Source organism: Hylobates moloch, unplaced genomic scaffold (genome assembly GCF_009828535.3).
Source record: "Hylobates moloch isolate HMO894 unplaced genomic scaffold, HMol_V3 SCAFFOLD_17, whole genome shotgun sequence".
Taxonomy (NCBI): Eukaryota; Metazoa; Chordata; class Mammalia; order Primates; family Hylobatidae; genus Hylobates; species Hylobates moloch.
The window spans coordinates 67,515,028-67,537,436 of record NW_026652292.1 but is presented as its reverse complement, the minus strand read 5'-3'; the positions used below and the strand labels follow the sequence as shown (position 1 = coordinate 67,537,436).

The window sequence follows — 22,409 nt, the reverse complement described above, 5'->3', positions numbered from 1 at the left end:
GAGAAACTTTAGGGTAAGTAAAAGAAAACAATTATTGATACAGCCACATTGATTAATCTCAAAAATATGCTGAGTGGATGATGCCAACCACAAAAGAGTATTTTCTATATAGCTCAATTTGTATGAAGTTATAGACCAGGCAAAACTAAGCTATAGTGTTAGAAATGAGAGTGGCAGTGTAGGAGGAGTTGTATGAATTAGAAAGGGGCATGAAGGAAATTTTTGAAAGTGATGGGAGTGTTCTGTATCTTAATTAGAGTGGTGATTACATATATGTACATTTGTTAAAACTCACAGAACTGTACACATAAAATTTATGCATGTTACTGTATTGAAATTATATGTCAATTAAAAAACTAGATACACGCAAGAGCTGCTAATGAACTAAGCATACCTTCTCTGGGTCATGGAAATTGTCACAAACTGTAGTCTTTGTACAATTTGCTTCCAAATAGAAGTATGACCAGAGAAGGTAATATTTCAGTATACTATTTCAAATGTTGGCATCATATTTGTAAAATGTAATCGATCCTATTACTACCACTTGTTTCTGCCTTCCCAGCATCCAGACCCTCTTAATATAGCTTGCAATATCCCACTTTTTCTTTTCTTTTTTTTTTTTTTCTCAGAGATGGGGTTTCTCTCTATTGTCCAGGCTGGAGCGCAGTGATGTGAACATCGCAGCCTCTAAATCTTGAGCTCAAGCAATTCTCCTGCCTCAGTCTCCTGAGTATCTGAGACTATAGGTACGTGCCACCACATCCAGCTCCACTTTTTGTTTTGGAAGCTTCCCCTCAGCATTGTAAGTGATCTTCTTCATTAAGTTGTCCTGATCACTTCCAATAAAATATTGGGCAGATGACCCAAAGAAATCAGTCAATGAGTTATTCTCTCCTGGAAACCAGAGTCCCTGAGAAGAGTGACACACAGTTGGAGCCCAGTTATTCTGTTGGCAGTGCCCTAAAATATTTCTCGCTGAAATCCTCAGGACTCCCTGGCTCCTGCCTTTCCTGAGGCTTGGAGTATTAATGTGTCCTTTTTGTCTATGAATTTCCTTGCGTTTTTCCAAAAAATTGTTTGACTTTCTGGTTTATATAGGTGGAGTTACTTTCTGTTGTTTGTAGCCAAAACCCTAAACACTTGTCAGTGGCTTCCCATTGTCCTCGCAATAAAGCCCACATCCTTTCACATAGCATTTTAGGTTGGGTTCCCTGAGAAGGAGAACCTGAGCAGGGATTAAGTGTGAGTAGTTCTTCTGGGAAGTGATCTCAGGAAGAACTGGCAGAGGAGTGGGGACGTAAGATGGGGAAGGGAAAGAAACTAATAAAGGGCTCGGAATCACTTCTGTTGACCTGTGGGTGACTGAGATTCAGTTTGGCAGGGAGTTCTGGGAGGTAGTGTAAGAGACAATAAGAGCTATTTCACCTGCGAGGCAGGAAAGCTGGAGGTATTTGTTTATGCTCCCACTCCCATTCATCATTAGTCAAGGACTGCTCCTGCTGCCTGAACTCCCTAGAGCTCTGAGCCTGCTTCTCTTAGGACTGAGAGAAAACTCTCAGGTGCAGAGCCACAGATGTGGGTATTAGAATGTGATCAGCATGGACTGGAACAGTGGTGCCAAGATGATCTGGTTGGGCAATGAGGACATCTGCCAGAATAACTTATGGGGCTCCTGACCCATGTAACCTTGACTCCTCCCCTTGTAGCCTATGCTCTCACTGTATAGAATTTACTTTTGTTGCGTGAGTGCACCACACTCTGTCAGCTCTCTAATCCTCATGCCTTTGAACAGGTAGAATGTCCTTCAGTCTGGGACACTATGCCTTTTAATTATAAATCTCTATACAATGAAAATTATAAATATAATTTATAAATCTCTGTGCAATGGTTAGTTATATGGAAGAGGACATACTGACATTGTCTAATCCAAGGACTGCAAATAAAAAATCATTGCATAACACCAACTAAAAACTGGGGATATTTATTTATTCTGGAGCAAATAGTTCTCTGTATCTTAGCCTGTTCTCCTCATTCTTTTATCTTCTAATGGGGTGGGAGACACCTCTTTGAGCCTCAATTTTCTTACCTGTAGTAGGCAGAGGGACATGGTAATCACCAATTCCACCATTAGGATAAGTGATAAGATTCAGAGAAGAAGGAGAAACATGCTTGGTGGTAAGGGACAGTTTCCCTGAGGATGTGACATTTAGCTAAGTTGTAAAGGAAGAAAAAGATATTAACTGGCTCTGGGGGTGGGACATGGGAGAGCAGGAAGCATCCTAGTGTCCTGCCAGTCTGAGAGAACCCACGTGTGCCTGCAGAGACAAGGCTATGGAGAGAAAGGAGATGAGAAAGGTTGCAGGGGCTTGTAGACCATGTCAAGGATTTGGGATTTTATCCCAAATCCATGGGAGGTCCTGCACACACTGCCAGAGGAGCCTTCCTGAAACACAGCGAATCCTGCCATTTCTCTGCATAGGCACCTCTAGCGATTATACCCCTCAGACCAAAGTTTCAATTTCTTAAATATGTTGTTGTCTTTCTTCATGATTGGGAACTAACCTAGGTGTTTGGATGTTTCTCCCATTTGTCCCCTATGTAGCTCTTACTCCCACCAACTCGTGTATTTCCTATGCCTCAACACTACCCCAAAAATGTCCTTTTTCACAGCTTTGGTTACATGATTTCCTCTTCCTGAAATGTCTTCCCATTTCTTTCTGTCCTTCTACCCCTGGTAAAGTCCTACTCATATATATATATATTTAATGTGAATTTTATTATTATTATACTTTAAGTTCTGGGGTAAATGTGCACAACGTGCAGGTTTGTTACATAGGTTTACATGTGCCATGTTGGTTTGTTGCACCCATCAACTTGTAATTTACATTAGGTATTTCTCTTAATGCTATCCTCCCCCAGCCCCCACCCCTGACAGACTCTGGTGTGTGATGTTCTCCTCCCTGTGTCCATGTGTTTTTATTGTTCCACTCCCACTTATGAGTGAAGACATGAGGTGTTTGGTTTTCTGTCCTTGTGATAGTTTGTTGAGATTGATGGTTTCCAGCTTCATCCATGTCCCTGCAAACGACATGAACTCATCCCTTATTATGGCTGCATAGTATTCCATGGTGCATATGTGCTACATTTTCTTTATCCAGTCTATTATTGATGGAATTAGGGTTGGTTCCAAGTCTTTGCTATTGTGAATAGTGCCACAATAAACATACATGTACATGTGTCTTTATAGCAGCATGATTTATAATCCTTTGGGCATATACCCAGTAATGGGATTGCTGGGTCAAATGGTATTTCTAGTTCTAGATCCTTGAGGAATCACCACACTGTCTTCCACAATGGCTGAACTAATTTCCACTCCCACCAACAGTGTAAAAACATTCCTATTTCTCCACATCTTCTCCAGCACCTGTTGTTTCCTGACTTTTTAATGATCGCCATTCTAACTGGCATGAGATGATATCTTATTGTGGTTTTGATTTGCATTTCTTTAAGGACCAGTGATGATGAGCATTTTTTTCATGTCTGTTGGCTGCATAAATGTCTTCTTTTGAGAAGTGTCTGTTCATATCCTTTGCCCACTTTTTGATGGGGTTTTTTTTTTTTTTTTTGTAAATTTGTTTAAGTTCTTTGTAGATTCTGGATATTAGCCCTTTGTCAGATGGATAGACTGCAAAAATTTTCTCCCACTCTGTATGTTGCCTGTTCACTCTGATGGTAGTTTCTTTTGCTGTGCAGATGCTCTTCAGTTTAATTAGATCCCATTTGTCTGTTTTGGCTTTTGTTGCCATTGCTTTTGGTGTTTTAGTCATGAAGTCCTTGCCCATGCTTATGTCCTGAATGGTATTACCTAGGTTTTCTTCTAGGGTTTTTATGGTTTTAGGCCTTACATTTAGGTCTTTAAACCATCTTAATTTTTGTATGAAGCAGAAGGAAGGGATCCAGTTTCAGCTTTCTACATATGGCTAGCCAGTTTTCCCAGCACCATTTATTAAACAGGGAATCCCTTCCCCATTGCTTGTTTTTGTCAGGTTTGTCAAAGATCATATGGTTGTAGATGTGTGATGTTATTTCTGAGGCCTCTGTTCTGTTCCATTGGTCTATATATCTGTTTTGTTACCAGTACAATGCTGTTTTGGTTACTGTAGCCTTGTAGTATAGTTTGAAGTCAGGTAGCATGATACCTCCAGCTTTTTTCTTTTTGCTTAGGATTTTCTTGGCTGTGTGGGCTTTTTTTGGTTCCGTATGAAATTTAAAGTAGCTTTTTCCAATTCTGTGAAGAAAGTCAGGGTAGCTTGATGGGGATAGCATTGAATTTATAAATTACTTTGGGCAGTATGGCCATTTTCATGATATTGATTCTTCCTATCCATGAGCATGGAATGTTCTTCCATTTGTTTGTGTCCTCTTTTATTTCATTGAGCAGTGTAGTTCTTCTTGAAGAGGTCCTTCACATCCCTTGTAATTTGTATTCCTAGGTACTTTATTCTCTTTGTAGCAATTGTGAATGGGAGTTCACTCATGATTTGGCTGTCTGTTATTGGTGTATATGAATGCTTGTGATGTTTGCACATTGATTTTGTATCCTGAGACATTGGTGAAGTTGCTTATCAGCTTAAGGAGATTTTGGGCTGAGACAATGGGGTTTTCTAAATATACAATCATGTCATCTGCAAACAGAGACAATTTGACTTCCTCTTTTCCTAATTGAATACCCTTCATTTCTTTCTCTTGCCTGATTGCACTGGCCAGAACTTCCAATATTATGTTGAATAGAAGTGGTGAGAGAGGGCATCCTTGTCTTATGCCGGTTTTCAAAGGGAATGCTTCCAGTTTTTGCCCCTTCGGTATGATATTGGCTGTGGGTTTGTCATAAATAGCTTTTATTATTTTGAGATATGTTCCATCAGTACCTAGTGTATTGAGAGTTTTTAGCATGAAGGGCTGTTGAATTTTGTTGAAGGCCTTTTCTGCATCTATTGAGATAGTCATGTGGTTTTTGTTGTTGGTTCTGTTTATGTGATGAATTACGTTTATTGGTTTGCATATGTTGAACCAGCCTTGCATCCCAGGGATGAAGCTGACTTGATTGTGGTGGATAAGCTTTTTGATGTGCTGCTGGATTTGGTTTGCCAGTATTTTATTGAGGATTTTCATATCAATGTTTATCAGGGATATTGGGCTAAAATTCTCTTTTTTTGTGTGTGTCTCTACCAGATTTGGTATCAGGATGATGCTGGCCTCATTAAGTGAGTTAGGGAGGATTCCTTCTTTTTCTATTAATTGGAATAGTTTCAGAAGGAATGGTACTAGCTCCTCTCTGTGCCTCTGGTAGAATTCAGCTCTGAATCCATCTGGTCCAGGACTTTTTTTGGTTGGTAGGCTCTTAATTAATGCTTCAATTTCAGAACTAGTTATTGGCCTATTCAGAGACTCAACTTCTTCCTGGCTTAGTCTTGGGAGGGTGTATGTGTCCAGGAATTTATCCATTTTTTTCTAGATATTCTAGCTTATTTGTGTACAGATGTTTATAGTATCCTCTGATGGTAGTTTGTATTTCTGTGGGATCGGTGGTGGTATCCCCTTTACCATTTTTTATTGCATCTATTTGATTCTTCTCTCCTTTCTTGTTTATTAATCTTGCTAGCCGTCTATCTATTTTGTTAATCTTTTCAAAAAACCAGCTTCTGGATTCGTTGATTTTTTGAAGGGTTTTTTGTGTCTCTATCTCCTTCAGTTCTGCTCTGATCTTAGTTATTTCTTGTCTTCTGCTGGCTTTTGAATTTGTTTGCTTTTGCTTCTCTTGTTCTTTTAATTGTGATGGTAGGGTGTCAATTTTAGATCTTCCGTGCTTTCTCTTTTGGGCATTTAGTGCGTAAATTTCCCTCTACACACTACTTTAAATGTGTCCCAGAAATTCTGGTATGTTGTGTCTTTGTTTTCATTGGTTTCAAAGAACATCTTTATTTCTGCCTTCATTTCGTTATTTACCCGGTAGTCATTCAAGAACAGGTTGTTCAGTTTCCATGTAGTTGTGTGGTTTTGAGTGAGTTTCTGAATCCTGAGTTCTAATTTGATTGCACTGTGGTCTGAGAGACAGTTTGTTGTGATTTCTGTTCTTTTACATTTGCTGAGGAGTGCTTTACTTCCAATTATGTGGTCAATCTTAGAATAAGTGTGATGTGCTGCTGAGAAGAATGTGTATTCCGTTGATTTGGGGTGGAGAGTCTGTAGATGTCTATTAGGTCCGCTTGGTCCAGAGCTGAGTTCAAGTCCCGGATATCCTTGTTAATTTTCTGTCTTGATCTGTCTACTATTGACAAGGGGATGTTAAAGTCTCCAATTATTATTGTATGGGAGTCTAAGTCTCTTTGTAGGTCTCTAAGAACTTGCTTTATGAATCTGGGTGCTCCTGTATTGGGTGCATATATAGTTAGGATAGTTAGCTCTTCTTGTTGAATTGATCCCTTTACCATTATGTAATGCCCTTCTTTGTCTCTTTTGATCTTTCTCGGTTTAAAGTCTATTTTATTAGAGACTAGGATTGCAACCTCTGCTTTTTTTTTTTTTGCTTTCCATTTGCTTGGTAGATCTCCCTCCATCCCTTTATTTTGAGCCTATGTGTGTCTTTGCATGTGAGATGGGTCTCTGAATACAGCACACCGATGGGTCTTGACTCTTTATCCAATTTGCTGGTCTGTGTCTTTTAATTGGGGCATTTAGCCTATTTACATTTAAGGTTAATATCGTTATGTGTGAATTTTATCCTGTCATTATGATGCTAGCTGGTTATTTTGCCTGTTAGTTGATGCAGTTTCTTCATAACGTCGATTGTCTTTACAATTTGGCAGGCTTTTGCAGTGGCTGGTACTGGTTGCTCCTTTCCAAGTTTAGTGCTTCCTTCAGGAGCTCTTGTAAGGTAGGCCTGGTGGTGACAAAATCTCCAGCATTTGCTTGTCTGCAAAGGATTTTATTCCTTCTTCACTTATGAAGCTGAGTTTGGCTGGATATGAAATTCTAGGCTGAAAATTCTTTAAGAACATTGAATATTGGCCCCCACTCTCTTCTGGCTTGTACGGTTTCTGCAGAGAGATCTGCTGTTAGTCTGATGGGCTTCCGTTTTTGGGTAACCTGGCCTTTCTGGCTGCCCTTAACATTTTTTCCTTCATTTCAACCTTGGTGAGTCTGATGATTATGTGTCTTGGGGTTGCTCTTCTCGAGGAATATCTTTGTGGTGTTCTCTGTTATTTCCCAAATTTGAATGTTGGCTTGCCTTGCTAGGTTGGGGAAGTTCTCCTGGATAATATCCTGAAGAGTGTTTTCTAACTTGGTTCCATTCTCCCTGTCACTTTCAGGTACACCAATCACGTAGATTTGGTCTTTTCACATAGTCCCATATTTCTTGGAGGCTTTGTTCATTTCTTTTCACACTTTTTTCTCTACTCTTGTCACTTTATTTCATTAATTTGATCTTCAATCACTGATATCCTTTCTTCTGCTTGATCGAATTGGCTATTGAAGCTAGTGTATGCTTCATAAAGTTCTCGTGCTGTTTTTCAGCTCCATCCAGTCATTTATATTCTTCTCTACACTTGTTATTCTAGGTAGCCATTCGTCTAACCTTTTTTCAAGGTTTTTAGCTTCCTTGCGATGGGTTAGAACATGCTTCTTTAGCTCAGAAGAGAGCAGTTTGTTATTACTCACCTTCTGAAGCCTACTTCTGTCAACTCATCAAACTCATTCTCCATCCAGTTTTGTTCCCTTGCTGGCGAGGAGTTGTGATCCTTTGGAGGAGAAGAGGTGTTCTGGTTTTTGGAATTTTCAGCCTTTCTACTCTGGTTTCTCCCTGTCTTTGTGGTTTTATCTACCTCCGGTCTTTAATATTGGTGACCTACCAATGGGGTTTTGATGTGGATGTCCTGTTTGTTGATGTTGATGCTATTCCTTTCTGTTTGTTAGTTTTCCTTCTAACACTCAGGCCCCTCAGCTGCAGGTCTGTTGGACTTTGCTGAAGGTCCACTCTAGGCCCTGTTTGCCTGGGTATCACCATCGGAGTCTGCACAACAGCAAGTATTGCTGCCTGATCATTCCTCTGGAAGCTTCATTCCAGAGGAGCACCTGCCAGATGCCACCCAGAGCTCTCCTGTATGAGGTGTCTTTCTCCCATGCTGGGAGAACAACTGCTGTCTTCAGAGCTGTGAGGCAGGGATGTTTATGTCTGGAGAAGTTGTGCCCAGAGCTGCCCCTTCCCCCAAGTGCTCTGTCCCAGGGAGACGAGGGTTTTGTCTGTAAGTCCTTGACTTGGGCTGCTGCCTTTTTTTCAGATATGCCCTGCCCACAGATGTGGAATCTAGAGAGGCAGTTGGCCTTGCTGAGCTGCGGTGGGCTCCACCCATTTCAAGCTTCCCAGCAGCTTTGTTTACACTGTGAGCATAAAACCACCTACTCAAGCCTCAGTAATGGTGGACACCCCTCCCCCCTCCAAGCTCCAGTGTCCCAGGTCAATCTCAGACTGCTGTGCTAGCAGCAAGAATTTCAAGCCAGTGGATCTTGGCTTGCTCGGCTCTGTGGGTGTGGGACGCACTGAGCCAGGCACAGGAGAGAATCTCCTGGTCTGCAGATTGTAAAGACTGTGGGAAAAATGCAGTATTGGGGCAGGAGTGTATCCTTCTTCCTGGTACAGTCTCTCATGGCTTCCCTTGGCTAGGAAAGGGAAATCCCCCAGCCCCTTGTGCTTCCCAGGTGAGGCGATGCCCCACCCTGCTTCGGCTTGCCCTCCATGGGCCGCAGTAACTGTCCAACCAGTCCCAGTGAGACGAACCAAGTACCTCAGTTGGAAATGCAGAAATCACCCATCTTCTGTGTCAATCTCGCTGGGAGCTGCAGACTGGAGCTGTTCCTATTCAGCCATCTTGGAAGAGTCCTCCCAAGTCCTACTCATATTTTGTGACCTAGTTTCAAGGCCATCATCTCCAAGAAGACTTCCCATATGCTCACAAACATAGAGGGTCTCTCAGGGTTCTGAACTTGCTTACAACTTGATGCCTTTCCTAATGTGGCTGATCGTGTTCTGTCTGGTTATTTCTCTTCTCTCCTATACTTGATTTGAAAGCTTTTTCTTTGCCTCAGTTGTCTTTGTGTTTCAAAGACAAAGACAAACAAAGGCCCCAAAAATTAACCTCATCATTAGCCTTTGTTTATTCAAAGATAAACAAAGGCCAAATAAATTAAACTCATTGCTCAGCCCAAAGTATTGCATTTTTAGTTCTTTTGTGTGTTTTGTTTTGTTGTGTTTGAGACAGAGTCTTGCTCTGTCACCCAGGCTGGAGTGCAGTGGCACAATCTCAGCTCACTGCAACCTCTGCCTCCTTGGTTCAAGCGATTCTTGTGCCTCAGCCTCCTGAATAGCTGGGATTACAGGCATATGCCACCATACACAGCCAATTTTTGTATTTTTAGTAGAGATGGGATTTTACCATGTTGCCCAGGTTGATCTCGAACTCCTGGCCTCAAACAATCTGCCCACCTCGGCCTCCCAAAGTGCTGAGATTAACCATGCCTGGCTGCATTTTTAGTTGTTAATATGATAGTCACTGACGTTATCCTATAAAAGTAAAATAGCATCTGAGAGATTATCATTTTTATTTGAAGTTAATTTATAAAATATCATTTACATAATAAAATTTTCACATATTTTTGCTGTCACACAAAATGTCACCTACAATATGTTAGAGAGCTAGCAACTCCTTCTACAAACTAAGAAATATATTTTCTCCATGAGAAAGAGAGGGTGTTTTCAACAGTTCTTGGTGAGTTATTTAAAGAAAGCTAAAATACAAATAATCAAAGCTACATAAATTAAATAAAATCTACGCTTAAGCATTTGTTTTTCTCCCTGCAGTTTATATAGTATCTAATCAGTTACCATTAGTTGGTTTTGAACTTTCATACAGGTTAATCTTTCAAATCTACTGTGCATATTCATTAGAGACTCACCTATGGTTAAAAAAATAATAATTCCCTTTTCTTGGTTTCATACATTTTTAGGAAGAGAGAGACATCAAGTAATTGCCTAGTTTGGACCACATTCTATAAGCAAGACTCTAGGTTTTCCCAGAGACTTGAGCATCCATGACATGCTGAAATATATACTGGGAAAAAGACCCTGCAGCCCCTTCATGAAGGTAAAACATTCCACGTCCAATAACATTTAAGCAGCATTTAAGATTTTATTTTTAAAATTTAAAAAACTAGCTTTAAAATTCAGGCCAGAAAAATATATATTTATAATATTAAGTAGAGAAGTATGTGCAGAATTTGGTAAAATACAATACGAAAAAGTCCGAGTTTATAAAGAGACATTATCCTGAGATAGGGTATTCCAGTGTCTTTGAAGTGAGAAACAACTGTGCCCTCAATGGACAATAGTAGAGTTGCTCATAAGAAATTAAGGATCAAGAAAGAGGGCAGTGTATAGTAGAGCATGGGGAAGTGATAGAGTGGGCAGAAAAAAAACAGTGTGCCCATAGTATTGGCAGCAAAGTTGTCAACCTGACCCTGAAGGCTTAAGTCTCACCCATCCATCCACAATTGATACTGCCAACAGCAAACCCGTGCCAGGGAGCCAGGCACAGTGCACCATTATGTTAATCCTCTTATGTTCACCAACGTGGACCCTCTTATTTCATTCCTACTCTGTCCTTGCCCTGTGATCATGTATCTGTTTCTTCCACACACTGATTCATTTGGACATTAAGTGCTTAACTGCCAGACTCTGTTCTTGAATGTGGGAACACCTGGTCAATATGATGAGGTTTTGGCCCTCATAGCACTAAGAATATAATAAGAAATGCAGAGAAACAAACATTTATTATAGAAGCATTCAGTCCTGGGATACATAAAAGATGGGTTACAATGGAAGCCCAGATAAGGAGGACCTACTCCTGTTCTATGGTTGGTTCAGGAAAGGGTCACTGGAGCAAGAGGTCTCTAAGCTGAGAGCTAAGGTAAGAGTTAGTCAGGAAAGGACAGAAGGAAAAGAACAAACTGAGACTTTAGTTTGTCCCTTTTGACATTGAGTCCTGGTCTTTTGATTGAGTTGTTTCTCCTCTTAAGTAGAATATCATGAAAAGAAATTAATACAAGTGCAAAAAATGCTGTGTAGTGTGTAGCACAAATATTCAATATTCAATTAACATATGGAGAAATGGTAGAAGAACAGATAGCCTGACTAAAAGAATGAAATGAAGTCAGATTAGGACATTGATGCACTTCCAACCTCTTAGAGAGCAAGATTTCTTAAAGTCAATTAGAAAAATTGGCTAGGAAAAAAGTATTTAAATCCTGCCTAAATGACCTCAATTTCTATTCCAATAAATTACTGGTCTTTTTTGCAATTAGTCATCCAGCTTGTCAGCCATATGAACAGAGGATTTATTTTCTGTTTCAGGCATTAAGCAGATGGGCAGCCTGCCACACTAGAACCTGGCTGTGCTTCCAGGTAATATGGGGGAGGGGGCATGGGGGAAAGGAGGTAGGAACTGGGATTATCACCTCGAGAAATTTCCTTGTTGTTCAGTCAGCTCTGAGTTGATATTCCAGCTTTGTTCTGAAATTCAGTTTTAGATCTGTTGTTTGAAAGTTGAGAGATTTTTTCATATTGTTATGTCTGGCTGGAGGCCAGTGGGCATAGGGAAAACCAGAATGTGTGCAGTCTTAGTCCTAGAAAGTGGTGAGGGAGGAACATTTAGCTCATCACCTGAAAGGCAGGGTCTTGACAGGCAGCCAGGTTTAAAGACTTGGAGGTCACTGGAAGATGCTGTGGTCTGAAGCAGGAGAGGAGCTAGGGATCAGAGATTGGGAAAAACAGAGGAACAGGAGACTGAAATGTGGCCAGAAGTGGTCACAGAGCTGTGACTGATCCTGCCTAGAGGATGTTGCTCTTGCCCAGGGTGATGCTCACTGGGTTGTTGCATGGATGGCCATTCTTGCCCATTAAGTCCTCATGGTGCTTTCACTCCAGATAGTTTCTAAGTTGCCACAAACACCTCAGGTCAAGTTCCCTACCCCAAGTCCTATGAAGGCACTGTGCTTAGAGTTCCACCAAACCAGACATCATGTGCAGTAAAGTTTCTATGGGCAATTTTATTAGTCCATTCTCATGCTGTTATAAAGAACTGCTTGAGACTGGGTAATTTATAAAGAAAATTAAGTTTAATTGACTCACAGTTCCGCATGGTTGGGGAGGCCTCACGAAAATGACAATCATGGCAAAAGGGGAAGCAAACATGTCCTTCCTCACATGGCAGCAGGAGAGAAAAGTGCAGAGTGAAGGGGGAAAAGCTCCTTTTAAAATCATCAGATCTCATGAGAACTCACCCACTATCACAAGAACAGCATGGGGGAATCGCCCCCATAATCTAATCACCTCCCATGGGGTTTCTCCCACAACATGTGGGGATTATGGGAACAATTCAAGATAAGATTTGGGTAGGGGCACAGCCAAACCGTATCACTCCACTCCTGGCCCCTCCCAAATCTCTCATCCTTATATTTCAAAACATAATCAGCCCCCTAAAGTCTTAACTCATTCCAGCAAAAGTCCAAGTCCAAAGTCCCATCTGAGATAAGGCAAGTCCCTTCGGCCTGTGAGCCTGTAAAATGAAAAGCAAGTTAGTTACTTCCTAGATACAGTGGGGGTACAGGCATAGGGTAGATACACTCATTCTAAATGGAATAAATTGGCCAAAACAAAAGGGCTACAGGCCCCCATGCAAGTCAAAAATCCATAGGGCAGTCGTTAAACTTTAAAGTCCCAAAAGTTCCATTAAACTTTAAAGTTCCAAAAATAGATCTCCTTTGGCTCTATGTCACACATCCAGGTCACACTGATGCAAGAGGTGAACTCTTATATCTTTAAACAGCTCCACCCCCGTGGCTTTGCAGATTATAGTCCCACTGCTGGCTGTTTTCACAGGTTGGCATTGAGTGTGTGTGGCTTTTCCAGGCACATGGCGCAGGCTGTTTGTGGATCTACCATTCTGGGTTCTGGAAGATGGTGGCCCTCTTCTCACAGATCCACTAGGCATTGCCCCAGTGGGGACTCTGTGTGGGGGCTCCAACCCCACATTTCCCTTTCACTGCTGCTGTAGCAGAGGTTCTCCATAAGGGCTCCACCCCTGCAGCAAACTTCTGCCTGGACATCTAGGCGTTTCCATAGATCCTCTGAAATCTAGGAGGAGGTTCCCCAACCTCTTTCTTGACTTCTGTTTACCCACAGGCCCAACACCACATGGAAGCTGCCATATTCTTTACTTAATACATTTATTTATTGTCTGCTTCTCTCTAATGTAAAGTTCCACTGGGGCAGGGATTTTTGTTTGCTTTTTATTTTAATTTTTAAAATGTATTTTCAGTGCCTGGTACTATGCCAGGCATTGGAAGGCATGCAATACATATTTTGATAAATACATAATCTTACCTTGGGCAAGGTTCTCTGTTTTTTTTTTTTTTTTTTTAATAGAGTTTTCTCTTGTCCATTGTACCATGTGCCTGGAAAAGCCACAGACACTCAATGCCAACCTGTGAAAGCAGCCAGGAGTGGGACTATAATGTGCAAAGCTACAGGGGTGGAGCTGTTTAAAGACATGAGAGTCCACCTCTTGCATCAGCGTGACCTGGATGTGAGACATAGAGCTAAAGGAGATCATGCAATGGCATGATCTTGGCTCACTGCAACCTCTGCCTCCTGGGTTCAAGTGATTCTCCTGCCTCAGACACCCAAGTAGCTGGGATTACCGGTGCCCATCACCACCTCTGGCTAATTTTTATATTTTTAGTAGAGACGGGGTTTCACCATGTTGGCCAGGCTGCTCTCGAACTCCTGACCTCAGGTGATCCACCTGCCTTAGCCTCCCAAAGTGCTGGGATTACAGGTGTGAGCCACTGCACCTGGCCTGCTCTTTTTGTTTATTTATTCATTCATCTCTCCATCCATTCATCCATCCATTTAAATCAACAATTCATGACCTAGTCTCTCATGACTTCCTCTCATACTGCTTTCCTTCTTTATTATTCTCCAACTTTATTGGCTTCCTTTTTGTTTCCTTATAAATCCAAATTGGTTCCCTCCTGAAAGGCTTTGCGCATGTTTTCCCATTGCCTGGGGGGCTCTTTCTCTAGGTCATCTAATGGTGAGTCCATCATACCACTCAGGTCTCAGTTCAAATGTTCTTTTTAGAGAGGTCTTCCCTGACCACCCTACATAAATTCTTCTCTGGCCCCCACCTCGATCACTCCAGTCACCCTCACATTATCCTGTTTTAGTATCATTATTTTGATAACATATTATGATCTGAAATGATCACGCTCCTTTATTTGTTTGCTTGTTTAATGCCTCTGTCTTTCTCCTCCTGTCTTGCCCCCGGTAGAATATAAGTTTCAGTAAAACAGAGAGACCCCAGTGATTTTGTTTCCCATTGTATACCCAATCTCTAGACCAAAACTTGGAGCATGTTTGATGCTTAATAAATATTTGTAATTGTAATATTTGTAGTTAATAACAAATATATGATCAGGATTATGCTTCTTACACTGCCTATATTGAAACCCAGTTCTGCCATTGACTATCCCTGTCACTTGAGAACAATGCTTGACTTCTCTATGCCCAAGTTACTTACTAATATATGAGAACGATAATAGTAAATGTGCCCTGTGATTGTTGTGGGGGATTAGTGATAGCAATAATAACAATAGTAATAACTACCACTGAGCAGTTTCAATATGCCAAGAACTGTTTTATTTTAATCCCTTTACCTGCATTTAATTGTTTAATTCTCATCACAACCCTATGAAATGGGTGTTATTTTAATTCCCATTTTTTGGTGACTCAATTAAGATTTGGAAAAGCAAATAACATATAGTTACTAAGAGGTGGAAAAGGGATCAAAACCCAGGCAGTTTGGCTCCAGAGCCTGTACTTTTACATGTGCTAGGAACATAGTAATCACTCAATAAATGTCAGCCATTATTATTATTAGCTATGCAACATTACAAGTGAATATACTATAAATCTTTTTTTTCTCAAAGATGTCAACTGTGAAACAGGCAGCTTAATATTAGAGTCTATAAAAAGCAAGAGGAAATTCACACTGATGTAAAAAAAAATTTGAAAATACAATCTTTTCATTACAAGGGGAGCTATTAAAATACATATAAATAATAAATTTCATATAAAATAAATATATTTTATTGAACATTAAATCTTATTGAAGATACGGCATGTGCTGCATTATACTGGCAACTGACATCTGTTAAAAACAAGCTTCCAGAATGCCAGTTTGGCTTAGGTAATTCTGTGAAAGAGGTTCTGGATTATTCCCCAACAAAAATATCTTGGCAAATTATGACATACAAGCTTTCAGACTTGCTAGTGAATAGTTAAAACTGAACTGCAAATCCTTAAATGTCAAGGGAATACTATGTTTTTTTCCTTGTACTTTGAAACTTGTATTATGGACATTTTTATACTTATCAATATTTACTATATTGCACTATTTTTTAAAAGCAGGTAATAAATATTTTCCTCATTATTTTTCTCATTATATTTATGTGAGTCTTGCATTTAGTAGGGAGTATATATATATATATATTTTGCCACTCATTGTTAAATTGTGCATACTTGGGTTTTCTTTTTTATATTCAGGAAAATTGTTTTTCCTAAAATTAAATCATGACATTGAGTGATTACATGTACACGTGTGTCAACTATGACTTAGAGCAAGTAACCCAACTCTGTTAAAAAAGATTTGTGTTTAGATTCTCTATTCAGGCAGTGGGTTTACTGAATGAAGAAATTTAGGAAATGACAGGATTTTAGAGTTGGAAAGGACATTGGGACACTATAATCCGGTTTCTCTCTTTTATAGGTGAGTAAATGAAAAATCAGAGAATTTAAGTGACTTGTCTAAAATCTCACAGCTAGTTAGTACCAGAACTGGGACTGGGAGCCATGTCTCCTGGCTCCTGTTCTGATGCTTTGTTGGAAGGCAGAGATTATATGCTCCAAGAATTTTGCTTTTCTGTTACAGACAGTAGAACTTAGAAAATCTAGATGAATGGATAATGTGCCCATTAAACCATCTGTTTCAAAGAATAAATGTGTTAAGCAAAATTTTCATGAGTCTTTTGGTTGAATTTGCCATTAAAAATCTGTGAGTAGAGATATATGTTATAATTTTACTAGAAATAATAAATTTTCCCAATTAAAGCTTATTCACATTCATTATAGAAATTAGTAGCATAGAGAAAACCATGAAGGTAAAATAACAGGACCCATCATTTCAGCACTCTTAGACAACCATTGTTAACTTATGGCTATTTGGTTTCTATATTTCATGTTATATTTGTGTGTATAAATATGTGTATAAAATAATTATAAGTAGTATGGATTATATTTAAACATATTATATATTAGTATCTATCAATACTAGGTTATATTAGTATATGCAATACATATTATGAAATGATATATAATTAACATTTGTTTAATTGGGATCATATAATATAATACATTATTTAAAAATTTACGAATGTGTTTGGGAATATTCTTTTTTTCTTATCCTTTGAGTTTATTTAACTTTGGAATTATTTCACAGGTTGGTAGAACATAATTTGGGCATAATGATTTTTGAGGGGTAGATATTTTAAATATGCACTCACTCACTCTTTTAAAAGTAGGGATTTATTCTATATTTCTACTTTTTCCTAAGTCACTTTTGCTATGTAATAATTTTCAATATATTGGCATAAATTTGTTCATAATATTCTACTTTTGAAATTTTTTCACTTAGTTTTGTCCTTTTTTTTTCTGATATTTTTGACCTTTTTTGTTTTGGTCTCATTTATCTTGTTTACTTTGGGTCAGACATGTCAGACGAGAGTCAGTTTTATTACATGTTTCAAAGAACCAACTCTGCTGGACGTAGACTTGCACTGCCCAGAGTTTTCTTTCAGGAAGACATTGTTGCCCCAGCTGCTGAATGTACCACCTTTGGCATCTTCAGCTGTCAACCTGTTTAGGTCCCACCTCAGCTACAGAGAACCACCTTGGCCAAGGCCACACCCTTTCTTAGGGCATATCCAATGACTGATTGAGGTGAAAGTATATAGGCCAGCTATTTTGGTTTAATGTGGGAAAATGTTGATGGGTCAGTTCCTTTTCAGAGCCCCCCATAGGGTCAGCTGAAGTTATTTGGCTTATATGGCAAATCAGTTTCTCTCTTTGCACAGTTCTTCTTCCCCTTTCTCCCTTCCACAGGTGTTAATCACAATAGTACTTTCTAACAAATATCCTAAACATTAAACTCTGTCTCAGAATCAGCTTCTTGAATAACTCAAACTTTGGCAGGTCAAGAAAGCTGGTATTAAGATGGGATTTTGGAGTTGTATTATTTACAGCCCAGATGGCAATGAGGATCACATCACAGGTGGTAGGAGGAGCACAGATAGCCCCTGGATAAAGGTGCTGGTCCAGTTGTCAAAATATCCATTGGTGATGATTTGGGATATTTTGTTAGAAAAGAATGCACTAGCTGGTGTGAAGTATTAGACATTTGTAAAACATGTTGGAAATAGTAAGTAAAAGACAATGGGATTGGATAGCTATTTCTATGCTCTACTGAAGCTCTAAAAACAGATACTGAGAGACTAAGAATGAATAAAAGGCTATTTTGAAAGCCAAATGTGAAAGCCAGAGGCCTCTTTTGTAGCCTGTAAAAAGGATCACATCTCTTGCAATGAGAGAGGAGAGAAAACTGAGCAATATGCCTATGACTTAATCAGAGTAGTTGAGGTCCAAAGAGTAAACTTACAACCAAAGCAAGTCTACTATACCAATGGCAGGCCCTCAGGTGGGAATGAGCGAGACCCTGACACTTGAAATGGGAACCTCTAGATTCATCCTCCCTTTCCCAAACCTTCATCTAGGAATCATCTGAGTGTGCGTAAGGAGGCTATTGTATGAATTAAGAGCCAGCACCTTATCCCCTTGCCTGAGGCCAATGCAGTAGACCCCTTTCCCAGGATAACATGTGTCTCTTCAGAATCTTCCCTCACTTCTTCTGGTCACTAGGCTTATAACTAGGTTAACTTGCTGAATAACGCAACTGGGAATATACTAGGCCTGATAAGGGAAGAAAAAGACCATACCCTTAAGCAGCCACAAGACCTAGCCAATATGTACTAGCAGAAGCCAGGAAGGAATATATGAGACTGTGTTCTGAGGGTGCATGATGGAGGTCAGAACATAAAATTGAATAAGGAAGAGTTTATTGATTTTAGAACGCTCTCCTGAAATACAAAATTTAGGACCTTGGCAAGGACTCCTGGAGATAGTGTGAACTTGCTACTAGAATGGCTTCTGTGCAGGCTCAGTGACTCAGAGTATTAGAAATCCATGTTAGACAGCAGAAAAAGGTATTAAAAGACTCAGGGAAATAATTAGATTGGAAAACTATGTTAAGACTGGATAACTCGCAAGATGATTATGTTCCACGGGAAAGCATGACATATGGTCCCTTTACCAAGACCATCATGTATGCATTGGTGAAACGGACACCAGTAGCATTACAAATTTCACTGGTACTCTGTTCTATAGGCCAGGGGTGTTGGAATGAGAGGCTACTACAGAACAAGACTCACTGGTAGCAGTAAGAATATAGACCCCAAAACAATAGAAGTAAGATGACACTACCTTACCATCAGAAGCCAAGTGGATACAACTATTGTAATCAGTGACTAAGTCAGAGTGGCAGCCAAGGGGGACTGAGTTGCAGAGAGTTACAGAGATGGTTAATAGCATTGATGTCCCTAGATGGGTAGCCAATAGGGTTCTAAACCATCAGAAGAAATCAATAATAGATGGTCAGGAAGCTGAGGGCAACCACCACGATGAAATTGCTATCCTTTGCCCAGTTTTCAGATCTGAGCCAAATTTCCAGAGCTGGAATCTGTTGACTGAAGGAGAGGCTGGTGATGAAAAATATAATTACTCAGATGACTGAGAAATAAATAGAAAACACGAATAGTTCTATAAGTATTAAAAATTGAGTTGGTAGTTAAAAATCTTCCAATGAATAAGATAATCTTAGAAAAATCTGTAGGTGAGCACTATGAAACAATCAAGAAACAGAGTCCCCTGGGAAAGGCAAGGAAGCAGATTTTCCCCCAGAGCCTCCAGAAAGAACATAGCCTTACTGATTCTCTGATTTTAGGACATCTGACCTCTAGAACTGTAAGAAGGGAAGTTTGTGTTGGTTTAAGCCACTAAGTTTGTGGTAATTTGTTACAGCAACAATAGAAAACTAATACATAAGCTATTTCCAAATACATATAACAAAGGTGTCTGAAAACTTTATGAAGGGAATTAGTAAAAATGATTAAAGAATTTAAATGGAGATATATAAGTGGAAAGCTATACCGTGTTCGTAGATAGAAATACTCAGTATCATAAAAATGTAAAATTAGAGGAAGTTTTACGAATTGAATTATATTCCCTCAAAAGGACGTGTTGAAGTTTTAACCCCCAGTACCTCAGAATGTGACCTTATTAAGAAAAAAATAGGGTCTTTACAAAGGTAATCAAATTAAAAATAAGGTTCCTTGGGAACCTGATAAACTTATAAAAAGGGATTATTTGGGCACAGAAATGAGTATGCATAAAAGGAAAATAAGGTAAAGATGGAGGCAGAGATTGGAATTACGTTGCTATAGCCAATAAATGTCTGGGACTACCGGAAGCTGGAAGAGGCAGGGAAGGATTGCAATCATACAGGTTTCAGGGGGAACATGGATAAATTTGCCACCTTGATACAGGCTTCTAGCCTACAGAATTGTGAGGAAATAAATTTCTGTTGTTCTGAGTGGTATTTTGCTACAGAGGTCCTAGAAAGCAGACACAGAGGCAGTATCAACAAAAGGTTATGAATAGAGTTACTGGAGTGAGACCACCTGTATTTAAATTTTGGCCCTATTACTTATTAGCTTATGTAATCTCAGTATTATTTCATATATAATCTGTGTAACCTCTCTCTGGGCCATGGTTTAATTATGTAAAATTGTACATAAATATACTTAAAAGAGGGCCTGACACATAGTAAATACCATGTAAGGGCTTGCTTTTAATGTTATTCTTTCCATATTAAAATTCAATGGAATATTAATAAAAATTCCCAGGAAAGTCTTTTACTGACATAAAATCGACAAGCTTCTAGTAACATTTTTAGAAATAGCTAGGGCGATCCTGAAGAAGAACAATGGTTTCAGAGATGCAGTGGGTGCTTGCCCTACTTGGTCTGAAGAATTATTGCAAAGCTTAAATATATAAGATGGTAGTATACTGGCATAAATTTAGAGCAATAGCACAGTGAAAGATAAGAACATGTTTTGAAATAGACCCATACATATGGGGCACTTGATATATGGCAGAGGTAGAATTGAAATCTGCTGGGGAAAGATACTCCATCAATACTCGTGGGACAAATGATTCTTTAGGGGAAAAACCTGATGTCTTTTTTACATCATAAAAGTCACTTCCGGCCGGTGCGGTGGCTCACGTCTATAATCCCAGCATTTTGGGAGGCCGAGGTGGGTGGATCACAAGGTCAGGAGTTCAAGACCAGCCTGGCCAACATACAAAAATCAGCTGGGTGTGGTGGTGTGCATCTGTAATCTCAGCTACTCAGGAGACTGAGGCAGGAAAACCGCTTGAACCCGGGAGGCGGAGGTTGCAGTGAGCTGAGATCGTGCCACTGCACTCCAGCCTGGGCAACAGAGCAAGACTCCATCTCAAAATAAAAACCAAAACAAAAAAAAAAAGTCATTTCCAAGTGGATTCAAGATTTACATTTATAGAAAAAACAATTAGAACTTTTTAGAAGCTATAGGATAATCTCTTAATAGCTCTAGCATAAGTAAAGTTATCCTACACAACACACAAAACACAAAAAACATTTAGTAAAAGACTGATAAGTTCAAATATAAAAATTAAAATTTAAAGAATCTTATGAAAACAAGAAGGAAGTGAAACTAGAAGCTACAAATTGAGATATGAAATTTCAACACATAAAATAGTCAGGATATTAGAATCTAGATTAACAACAACAACAACAAAACCTTCCTAAAAATCAATAAGTAAACACAAATAATACAATAGAAAAAAGAGCAAGAGACCTGAAGTGTAATTTCATGAGTAGGAAACAAGAATAACTCTTAAACCTGTGGAAACACATTAAACCTCACTAGTATTCAGAAAAATATTAGTGAAAACTACAACTAGAAGACACACTTGATGTCTGTAAGTTAGCAATAAACAAAATATGTTGCAATAAAAATCGCCAATGAGGCTTTTAGTTACTGCGGGTGGAATATAAATTGAAAAAACTACTTTGCAAAACCTTTGAGATGATATTGCATGGTTTAAGCTGAAAGTGGTAGGTAGACTCTAAGGCAGCTTCCAATGCATCCCTCCTCCTCGTATTTATGCCCTTGTGCAAGTTTCCTTCCCTGGGGTGTGGATAGGACCTGTGGCATGCTTCTAACCAATAGACTATGGCAAACGTGATGGGTCGTCACTTCTGTGAATAGATTACATAAAATCTGCCTTCCAAGTTGTTCACAGGTGCTCTTTCTTGCTGGCTTTGATGATGCAAGCTGCCATGCTCATGCTGTGAGTTGCCCTATGCTAAAGACCATATGACAAGGAACTCAGAACAGTCAACAAGAAAGTGAGGCCTTCAGTCCAACAACCCACAAGAAATTGAATCCCATCAAAAACCACATGAGTTTGGAAGCAGATTCTTCCTCAGTGGAACAGTCCAGTGAGACTCCCACTCTGGCCAATGCCTTGTCTGCTGCCTTATGAAAGACCCTGAAGGTGAGGATCCTAATGGTATACAGATTCCTGACCCAAGAAACAGTGAGATAATAAATGTGTGTTGTTTCATGTTGCTAAGTTGATGGTAACATTGTTACATAGAAACGGATAACCAATACAACAAATTTCCTATAATTCAGCAATTCAATTCAACTAGAAACCCTCAAAAAAGTCTTATACTTCTCCAGGAGACATATACAAAAATATACATTGCAGTATTATTTGTAAAAGTACAGCTATAAACACTTGAGTCTAAAAATAGGATAATGGATACATAAATTTTGATATATACATATTATCAAATACTAAAAAGTGTCAAAATAAATGAACTACAGTCACACACATGAACCTGGATGAAGTTCACAAACGCAGTGTTGAGCAAGACAAGAAAGACACTGAAGAATACAAACAGAATGATTTCATATGGAGTTCAAACAGTGCAAAACTAAACAATATGTTGCTT

The 22,409-nt window shown here is 39.3% G+C and overlaps 1 long non-coding RNA gene across 1 annotated transcript; it reads left to right on the top strand.

Annotated features, from left to right (window-relative positions):
• Window positions 1-627: 627 nt before the first annotated feature.
• Window positions 628-21,933, top strand: LOC131381694 (uncharacterized). Its single transcript, XR_009210576.1, has 4 exons — window positions 628-746; window positions 10,063-10,199; window positions 11,465-11,515; window positions 21,682-21,933. It is a non-coding gene; the product is annotated as an uncharacterized LOC131381694 (long non-coding RNA).
• Window positions 21,934-22,409: the final 476 nt, after the last annotated feature.